Below are 9,897 nucleotides of genomic sequence, written 5' to 3'. Positions count from 1 at the left end.
CTTTTCGAGTGCTGCAGGTTTATCTGTACGCATCTTATGTTATTGGGCATCTCGGGTTTCTTCGATGCCCACATTCCTTAGCAACTAGCTGGCGTCGTCGACCTCTTTTGTGTCGTCTTCGTCAGCCGCTTTGTCGCCTTGGAAGATTTTTAATCTGGCCTTGCGGATTCCGAAGCTGATTTTGTAGTCAGTCTTCTTCAGAGCCTCAATGGACTCATCACAAATGGCCACTAGTATTGGCTTGCTTGCTTTATTCTGTTTTTCCTCTTTGATTAGATGCCACTGCTCTATACCAGGTATAGATTTGTTCTGCAGCTTAATGCACCTAAGGAGTTTTTCGCCTGGCTCCTCTAGAGGGGGTAACCAAATGCGAGCCGAGGTCTCTTCGGAATGTTCCTGGCGGGTATAAGCCTCAATTGGAGGCCTACAAAGGCGTTGCAAATTTTAGCAACACTACCCGTCAGGAAATCTGGCGAAGCCTGGTCCGCGCACTTGGTGACCCTGTAGTCACTGAGGGTCTCAGAGGAGTCAAACTCCGGGTGAGGACCCGCAGGATTATCGAGTACATAGCTTAGCACCATACTTGACAATCTGACGTTGATCTCCACCCATCTCTCCTGTATTGTGCTCGGAGAGGAGGAATTTCCGTCTATGATGGCCACCTGCAGGCAATCTCTGGCTACATCGCAGAAATGCCTTGCCGTTGTTGTGCTGCTGTGTTCACCTTCACCCCGCCTCGGTTTTTTGGGCTGAGTTCCGGGTACTTCTGTGATGGAGCGATTTCTTTTCTGAGAAGTGCTCTCTCGTTTGCTCTCTTCTTGAGGTTGTGATTGCTTCCTTTTCAGGTATCTTTCATATTCCTCTACGATAGATTTGAGGCGCTTTGTTTCAGCCTCATCAGCTGGGGTACCAGCTGCCTGGTCTTTGGCTATCTTCCCTAGTATGAAGACTGCCCTCTGGTACCGGTTTTCAAAAGAAGAATTGTAGTAATGCATATTTAGTATCTATAAAAATGTTTATTTAATAAAAATTTAATTGATACCATTAAAACCAAATACCTACCATTTGAGATTTCTTTGTTGTATAAATGTTTTATATATAATTCTCTGGAAAAACGATCGTTTATTTCTTTTTCAAATATATCCAATCTTTTTTTATGGAGATCTTCCAATTTTAAGAATAAAAAGTTCCCTTTGACTGGGTATAAGCTTTCAAACTCTATTTCGATCTAATAAGAATGAAGGACTGTTATATTTTGCAGAGGTTAAAAGTTTAACTAAAATGAAGTGAACGAAACACTCAATATAAACAAGTAGTAATAAATATTTATGAGATCACATCCACTGTAGTCATTATACCGTGGCCATTCCAAAAAAATGCAATTTAAAGGTTCGTATCTTCTTCGTCTTAATTGGCGTAGACACCGCTTACGCGATTATAGCCGAGTTAACAACAGCAAAGGTTCGTATCCAGCTCTCAAATAATTGCTCAAGAAAAAAAATACATTATTTCTTCAAGTAATTTTGACAGCTGCTTACGCATTGTGAATGATCGACATTAGAAGAGCAAGAGAGAATAAATAAACTTTGTGTGTAGTTACGAGTGCCACTAGTATACTTACTTGTCGTGGTATACTTATGAGGTGGGAAATAAAACGCACTGATTTCCACACACCTTATAAAGGTTTATTAATTGTAATTAATATATATTATTGTATGTAAACAGTAAAGACCAATCCTGGTCGGATCAATCCCTTTTGATGGTTTGGGTGGTGAATATTAGCTGACATTACGAGTCGTCTCGTTAATAATCGTATGGTTGTTGTGTTGTAGTAATGATCGGTGTTTGATGCGTGTGTGTGTATTGGGGTATGCTGTGAGCTGTTGTGTGATGAGGTGTTGTGACGTGACGTGATGTGTGGTGATGTGATGTTGCAGAATGCTCATAGCTCATGTGAACAGTGTCATTTTGAAACTTTGAAAAAAATAATTAAAATATTAAAATTTTTTTTTTAAGTTCCAAACTTCAACTTAAATAGATAGCTTTTGTAAAGGAACAAACTGCATTCAAATTAAAGAGTACTTAAACTTAATAAAGAAGTGCCAAAACTATGTGGATGTCTATAATTATTAAAAGCATTATAAATTTATTATATTTGCCGCTTTTTCTTACATGACCTAGCCAGCGTAGCTGCTGCCATTTAATTCGCTGAACTATGCCAATGTAGTCGTATATCTCATACAGCTTATCGTTCCATCGAAAGCGATATTCGCCGTGGCCAACGGGCAAAGGACCATAAATCTTTCGCAGAAACTTTCTCTCGAAAACTCGCAACGTCGACTCATCAGTTGTTGTCATCGGCCAAGCCTCTGCACCATATAGCAGGACGGGAATAATGAGTGACTTATAGAATTTGGTTTTTTTTCGTCGAGAGAGGACTTTACTTCTCGATTGCATACTCAGTCCGAAGTAGCACCTGTTGGCAAGAATTATCCTGCGTTGGATTTTCAGGCTGACATTGTTGGTGGTGTTTATGATATCAATATCATCGGCATACGCCAGCAGCGCGATTAAGTTCTCGAATTGTTTTCTCTAGCAGCAGATTGAAAAAGTCCCACGATAGGGAGTCGCCTTGTCTGAAACCTCGTTTCGTATCGAACGGTTCGGAGAGGTGCTTCCCGATCCTGACGGAGCTTTTGGTGTTGCTCAACGTCAGTTTACACAGCCGTATTAATTTTGCGGGGATGATGAATATGAGTATTAACTTACCATATTATTTCGCCATTCTCGGAGCCCTGCCTTGAATTTTATTATTTCACCAAAGAAGTTATTTTCAAATCTCTTGAAGAGCGTAAACTCATCTTCATTTCTGGAAGAACCATAACCATATTTATCTGGTCCATGTTTATTGTTTAAAACCACTAAACCACTCGCTGCTTGTTGAATTGAAACTAGAACTATATGAATTGAAAAAATAACCAGCTTCTAATTTTCTGCTCGAATACTAGTAATTATAATTGGCGACTACTGAAATATTAAATTCGATTGTAATTGCGTATGTAAGAGAGAGAAAAGAAGAAAACGACAAATTCGTCTGTACTATCAAGTCTGTTCAAGTCCCTCGCCTAAAGGAAAAAACGAAAATGACCGTTACGTACATCGATATGAAAGTTACAAAAAATGTTTTAGGAAAGAGATGTCTTTAAAAACTAATATGATTTCTTAATGATTTATTTTATTTGTTGTGCAATTTGCATACCTACGTCTTAAAAATGTGCTTAATAAGATATTTCTTATAATATCTTATAAAAGTAAGGATAATTATCTTTTTCTTAAATTTTTACAAAAATGTTAAGAAAAATTATAAGTATTTCATATAAATAATTTATTTGAACATAAATCTTTTTGAAATAAGAAGAAATAATTATAAATTGTATTAAAAAGAATTTTTGAGGAAAACCAAAGGGAATTCTCTATATATTTGTTTTCATTTCCTACGTGCGGTCCACCTCTCAACATAAAACCTGTTAATGAAGACAATCTTATCAATTTAATGTGGTATTCTTCGCTCTGTGAACTGATGACGCAACTTATACCCTGTAGAGTTCTTAAATTCTTTCGACCTATTTGTGGTATCCTCACACAAGTGAAAGAAAAATTGGTGCGTCTGCCATACTGATGCGTGACCTAGACGCGCACAGACTGTGCAACGGCACTAGGATACGTATCAAAGAGCTGAGACGGCACATGGTCCAGGTCACCGTTTTTACTAGAGGGACCAAAGCAGATACGGTATTGATACCCAGAATCGCTATAATACCTACACTCTCACCTTTCAAATACAAACGCCTACAATTTCCTTTAAAAGTGGCTTTCTCTATCACAATAAATAAAATTCAAGGGAAAACTCTAAGGGTAGCCAGCATTCAGCTGGGCACCCCTTGCTTCTCCCCTGGAGAACTGTTCCCGGGTTGCTCGGGTGTGTCGGGAGCATGAAATCTTTTTACTTAAGGTCCGTGTCCAGCTTTTAAGTAATTGCTCAAGAAAAAAATATGTTATTTCTTCAAGTAATTTTGACAGCTGGTTACGCATTGTGAATGATCCACATTAGAAGAGCAAGAGAGAATAAACAAGGAAAATAAACTTTGCGTAATATGTTTGTATGAATGTGTGTAGCAACATAAATATTTTCATTGCGATTTAAAGATTGTTGTTGATGACTGGTTAATTTTATACAAGATCTCAAAATTAAATACACTTCCTTATAATGTTTTAACTAATTTAGGATGAATTTAAAATTACTTTGTATTTCCTTCAAGAATCAATTGTTGATTTCATGTTTCTTCGCAAAACCAGGTTTGCCATATTCGCATTTTATTGAAAAAATTTATGGAAAATTAGTACAAGTTTTCTTTAGAGCTGTATACTAGCACAAGAAAATTTACCGCAGGAAATATTAAAATATAGATTTGAGCACAGTTTTATTTATTTTCTTCGCCTAAAGTTGTTTGCTTACGTACATAAAACCTGTATTCTGTAATTTTTGGCTGTACATATGTACAAATATTTTTTATTTGTTTGTTTCAGTGAAAAAAGATTCTAATCTGTTTAGTGCTTTGTAGTGATCGTCAGCTGTGTTAACATTTGTATTTAAATAGGAATTCAAAATTGCAAAGGAATATTTTATATCCTTTTAAATGGCTGTTGAATATTGGTTGAAAAAATTAATAAAATAATATTAGGATAAACTCCAATTAAGGTGATGACAACACAAAGCGAAAAGTTCCTAACAAAATTGAACAAAAATGAGCTTATGTCTCTATAGAATTTCTCCAATAAGAAGTTATTTGTTGAGAAAATCTTTTTAATATTTCTTAAGTGATTTCACGTATTACTGTGAAGATATTGTTATTGATATTTCCAAAGAGACACCGTTTATTATTGTAAAGATACCCTTATTAATATTTCCAAAGAGACATCAGGGGATTCTAAAATACGTATAATGTCCGTTCCAACGTCGATAATTCTAGGTTGACATTTATCTTTTCTTTCAGCAAAACGATTAATTATTTCCATACCGGGGCATCCCGTCGGGCAAAAATGTGTTGTATACGAACAGTATTGCAGTGCCTACTGCCTGTGGAGACTCCATATTGCTGAATGAAAACAATATATGGACTAATTAGTATGCCATATATTGAAAACAATAAACTGTCACTACAGCAGTTTGACAGCGCAGTTGTCATTTCTATGAAAATTTCGAAGAGGCAACATATCGATTTACACATACTATACTGACGGCATCTTCATTTCGGTAATATTAAACATAGTAGATCGAATATTAGGACGGTTGTGTTATATTATAAAAGTAAAGTATGCTCTCAAAATAAAATTAATACTGTCGAAACTCTCTATAACGAATTCCAAGGGACTGGATATTTACTTCGCTATTAAGAAAATTCGCTATATAGAAAAGAAAAAAGTTGTTCCTTTTAACATATAGAAAACGGTTCAAATCATCAGTCTCTGCTTGTGCGTTGTGAAAGTACACATACAGCAAGAATAACAACACCAATAACACACAACAAAGCGGCGTCGATTTGTTTTTGTGAGCGTGCGTTCGGTTTTGCCTACCACTGATGTATACAAATAAAAACGAAAAGTTATTTCAATAAATTCGTTATATGGAGATTTAATCTTGAGGTTACGGTCGCAAAAAATGCTTCGTTACACGGAAATATTCGCTATAAGGAAATGCGTTATATGGAGATTTTTTTACACTCAAAGTAGACCCAAAATACAGTGTTCTTATAATTGCTTCGTAATAAAGAAAAGTTCGTTATATAGGAGTTCGTAATAGAGAGTTTGACTGTATTTAATTTTATATTGTTAATTTACAGAACAATTATGCAAAAGTGGGTTGGGGTGAGCGAAGTCTTAAACTAAGTAAACTTGTATAGGCATAAATCAAACTATCATTGCTCATATTAAATTTATTGTTTTAATTGGTATAAGTATAAAATTTATGCCACAATTATTGTATAATATGAATTCTAAGTTTTCCCAAATATACATTTGTAAGGGAACTGTGGGACGGCATTCCAAACTCCTTAGGTAAAGCTGCAACCGAGGGGTAATGCTCGAAAATTCTACGAAAAAAGGATAAGGTGATCTAGTCACCGATGCCCAGAACATACCTAAATTATGGAGGGAACACTTCTCCAGCCTGCTGAATGGCAGTGAAAGTAAAACGCCAGGAGAAGGCGAACCTGAATCCCCAATCGATGACGATGGAGCAGACGTTCCATTGCCCGACCATGAAGAAGTTCGAAAAGCAATTGCCCGCCTGAAGAACAACAAAGCGGCAGGGGCCGACGGATTGCCGGCCGAGCTATTCAAACATGGCGGCGAAGAACTGATAAGGTGCATGCATCAGCTTCTTTGTAAAATATGGTCGGACGAAAGCATGCCCAACGATTGGAATTTAAGTGTGGTATGCCCAATCCATAAAAAAGGAGACCCCACAATCTATGCCAACTACCGTGGGATAAGCCTCTTAAATATCGCATACAAGGTTCTATCGAGCATATTGTGTGAAAGATTAAAGCCCACTGTCATCAAACTGATTGGACCTTATCAGTGTGGCTTTCGACCTGGCAAATCAACAACCGGCCAGATATTCACCATGCGCCAAATCTTGGAAAAGATCCGTGAAAGGAGAATCGGCACACACTACCTCTTCGTCGATTTCAAAGCTGTTTTCGACAGCACGAAAAGGAGCTGTCTTTATACCGCGATGTCTGAATTTGTTATCCCCGCAAAAGTAATACGGCTGTGTAAGCTGACGTTGAGCAACACCAAAAGCTCCGTCAGGATCGTGAAGGACCTCTCCGAGCCGTTCGATACCAAACGAGGTTTCAGACAAGGCGATTCCCTATCGTGCAACAAAACAATAAGTCCCGCAATGTTGTTTACCAGTGACTGAAATGATCAACTCTCCCATTCTGTTGGATGGATGGATGACTATTTTATAAATTGATCGCTCCAATGCTCAAATTTAAATTATTTTGCTTCTGAATAGTTATTATTTCTACTGTTAATACACAATTTTTTTCCCTAATCCACAAAAAAATTTCGAGTTAGATAGACTTCGAATTGCAGAAGTTTTCAATAAAACGTAAAATTTCTCAGTAAAGGTTGGTTTCTAGCTCTCAAGTAAATGCTCAAGAAAAAAATTTCTTAATTCTTGAGCTGTAGTCAAGTTAATTTGACAGCGGGTTACACATTGTGAGTGATCGACATTAGAAGAGCAACAGAGAAATAAAGAAAATAAACTTTGTGTGTAATATGTATGTATGTATGCATATTACATAAATATTTTCATTGCGATTTAAGGAATGTTGTTGATGATTGGTAAGTTTTATAAAACATTTCAAAAGTAGCTGCACTTCATAATGGTGGTTTTAACTATTTTGGGATGAATTTAACGATTACTTTGAATTTCCTTCGAAAAAAAGTGTTTGATTTCATATTTCTTCGCAAAACAGGCGTTGCCATATTCGCATTTGATTGATAAAATATATTAAAAATTAGTACTAGATTTCTTCAGAACTGCATACTAGCACAAGAAAATTTACCGCGGGAAATTTATGATCACTTCATACATATTTATATCGTCACTTTGAAAGGCTCTGACTATATGACCAAAATGAAATCTAATGCCTTGAAAAATGATATCAGTTGTTGATTTGATTACATCAGTGTTTTCCAAAGTGGGAGATAACGCCCCCTTGTGGGCGCTGCAGGTATCATGGGGGGCGGTAAGAGACCCAGAATGAAAATGGGGGCGCTGTGTAGAGGCCTGGGCGGTTATTTGTAATTTTATTTAGCTAGGAGGCCTCTTAGACAACGACTACATGAGCTCTCGACTCTCAACAACAACTTGTGAACATCAACCATAGATAACTTGATTAGAATCTCTTTTCTTGCTCTCTCGCTTGTCAGCTGGCAGGGCACCCTCATCTGTTTTCTGAGCTGGCAACAAAACACAATCAGGGTGCCGTCAACCAGCAGTTAGTGAAAAAGGCGGGATGCCAGAAAAGCAGCGCTACAATTACTTGACGAAATTAGTGTGAAATGAAACTGTGCGAACATATTTTGGCAAAATAAATGTGTATGTAAATTAATTAATTATTTAGCATTTTAGCATTTATATATGTATGTATGCATTTTCAAAGTGTTTAATTTAGTGTTTTGTATAGTTTATTAAATACCCAAGCTAATATTTTTCAGCAGTGGCATCATTGGCAAATGTTATAAAAAATGCGAGTTTTGACAGCTCTCTCTCGAACCACAGAGTCTCGTATCAAGTTATCTATGCATCAACTAATATGAATTAAAAGATTGCTCAAACTCGGTTCTGTATTTCTCTCCTATTTTATTGAATATAGAAAAAATGAAAATCATGTCAATCGGTCGCTCCGTTTCATAATGAAAGTAGACACAAACAAACAAATAGAAAGGCAACAGACACACTTTCGCATTTTAATAGTTATTAGTACTCGTGGGTATCTATCATGTTTTAACAGTTTTTGTTAAATAACTCAAATTGCGCATTCCCGTATCAATCGGCTGGTTCATTGAGTACTTGTTCGGACTTGTTGTGTACGATTGAGCGTCGAATGAGATAAACGAGTTAATGCATGTTTGTTTTATTCCTGTCGGTGGGTGCTGCTTAAGCATTCCTATATAAACAATGTAATATTTATTTTATTTTCATTTGTGGTTTTGCGCGCAATAAATGAGCAATACTTACGCCTCCTTTACACTGCTCGCGAAGTTGAACGTATTTCTCAAAGCAAAACAATGTCGGAAGTAAAAAAAAAAAGAAACGGCAATACTGTGCGGAATACATTAAATTCGGATTCATTGATAATCCCACAAACCCATCCTCGCCCTTGTGTCTTCTATGTCTAAAAACATTTTCGAATGAAGCAATGAAGCCTTCATGACTGCTAGATCATTTGAATAAAATGCAAGAGAGACAAGAATGTAGCATATTTTCAAGACCTAGAGAAGAAGCATAATACTCAGCCAAGTGAAGCAAAACTATTTTCGGCGGCTGCTAGGCAAGATGACGACGGACTTCGAGCTTCGTACAATATATAACATCGGAGAAGAGTTAATATTGCCAGCAATAAATGAAGTAATAACTACCGTGCTTCATAAACTGGCCGCAGATATTATCCGAAAAATTCCTTTGAGTAATAATTCTGTTCAAAGACAAATTGATGAAATGGCTGAAAACATTGAAGAATCATTGTGCGATCACCTGAGGTCAAGTCAATTTTCAATTCAGCTGGATGAGTCCACTTTACCTACTAATGAAGCATTGTTGTTGTCTTACGTGAGTTTTATTAAAGATGAGAAAATATGTGAAGAATTATTATTTGCTAGAAATTTAGAGACCGATACAAAAGGCGAAACCATATTCAATATATTGGAAAAGAAATTCCTGTGAAAAATATTATTTCAATTGCTACGGATGGCGCTCCGGCTACCTAAAGAAAAAATTCCAGATGTCCTTGGTGTACATTGCGTTATTCATAGACAACATTTAGTTGCTAGAAACTTAAGTGAAAAACTATTTCAATCACTGCAATATGTCATCAAAGCAGTCAATAAAATTCGCAACAGCTCTTTGAATGATAGATTATTTCATCAGCTTTGTGTTACTAATGACGAGGATTTCAATCGTTTGTTGTTTCATACTGAAGTTCGTTGGCTATCAAGAGGCAATTGTCTGACCCGATTCTACAACCTCTTTGACTTTGTTATAGAGTTCTTGGAAACTAAAGATATAGAATTTCAAGACAAGCTCATAACATCAAAGAATGA

The sequence above is a fragment of the Bactrocera neohumeralis genome, unplaced genomic scaffold, assembly GCF_024586455.1.
Source record: "Bactrocera neohumeralis isolate Rockhampton unplaced genomic scaffold, APGP_CSIRO_Bneo_wtdbg2-racon-allhic-juicebox.fasta_v2 cluster11, whole genome shotgun sequence".
NCBI lineage: Eukaryota > Metazoa > Arthropoda > Insecta > Diptera > Tephritidae > Bactrocera > Bactrocera neohumeralis.
Note: the sequence above shows the minus strand (reverse complement) of the source record.